At 35.5% G+C, this 818-nt stretch overlaps 1 protein-coding gene across 3 annotated transcripts in view; it reads right to left on the bottom strand.

Moving 5' to 3' along the window:
• Positions 1-499: 499 nt before the first annotated feature.
• LOC106870606 (short-chain dehydrogenase/reductase 3) overlaps positions 500-818 on the bottom strand; it is a 91,301-nt gene continuing 90,982 nt past the window's right edge. Inside the window, exon 7 of one of the 3 annotated variants that reach the window (XM_052973739.1) lies at positions 500-786. The gene's annotated coding sequence lies outside the window, so the exon portion shown is untranslated. The remainder of the gene's footprint in view (positions 787-818) is intronic. The other 2 variants (XM_014916738.2, XM_014916737.2) reach the window with 2 other exon arrangements.

The following is an 818-nucleotide window of genomic DNA, read 5'->3' as shown; positions in this document are numbered from 1 at the left end:
ATTATTATTTCAGCATTTCATATGTCCCTATGTTCTGAGTTTAAATTCCACCGAGGTCAACTTTGCCTTTCATCCCTACAGGATGCCATTGATTTCACCTTCTTTGCAACAACAGTTGCCATGCTTCCATTATGCTGTTCAACCTGGGTATTATGCATGAACTCAATAACAGATTTTTTTGCTCTCCTTCATAACAAAATGAAGCTTCTTACATCTTTCATGAGTTTTAGCATCCAGTCATTAGATGTTTCAGGATATTTGGCCAGTCTAATTGTAGTGGTTTTGTAAGAGATTTCAAATTGGATCAAGCCTCGACCTCCTTGGGCTCTGGGAAGGTAAAGACTTTCTGCATTTGCCTTTGGGTGGTGCATCTTATTGCAAGTCAGCAGCTTACAGATTTTCCAATTCATCTTCCTTATTTTGCTCACATTCCATTTCAACACATTCAAACTATAAATAACAACTGGAACTGCTAAGGGATTTATGACTTATTATTATTGTTCTGTGCTGTGGTTTGCTGTGATGCTCTTATGGTTACTGTATTGAAAGTGTTTTGCGTAGAATGTGTGCAGTACCCAGTAGTGCAATTTTCTGTATGTTATATATATTTGTAAGTCCTGGTGTTTTTGTTATGTATTTGTCTGAATATTTTTTTATTATACCTAAGGCACTTACTATGATAGGAATTGTTTCTGTTTTTAGATTCCACATTCGAGTTACCTCTATTTCCAGGTCTTTGTATTTTGAAAGTTTTTCCATTCTCTTTTAGGGAAACGTTGTCATCTGCTGATATTGATACATCAATTAGAAAGCATTTT

Source organism: Octopus bimaculoides, chromosome 16, assembly GCF_001194135.2.
Source record: "Octopus bimaculoides isolate UCB-OBI-ISO-001 chromosome 16, ASM119413v2, whole genome shotgun sequence".
In the NCBI taxonomy this organism is placed as follows: Eukaryota; Metazoa; Mollusca; class Cephalopoda; order Octopoda; family Octopodidae; genus Octopus; species Octopus bimaculoides.
The sequence above is the reverse complement of the archived record's forward strand: the minus strand, read 5'-3'. Positions and strand labels throughout refer to the sequence as shown.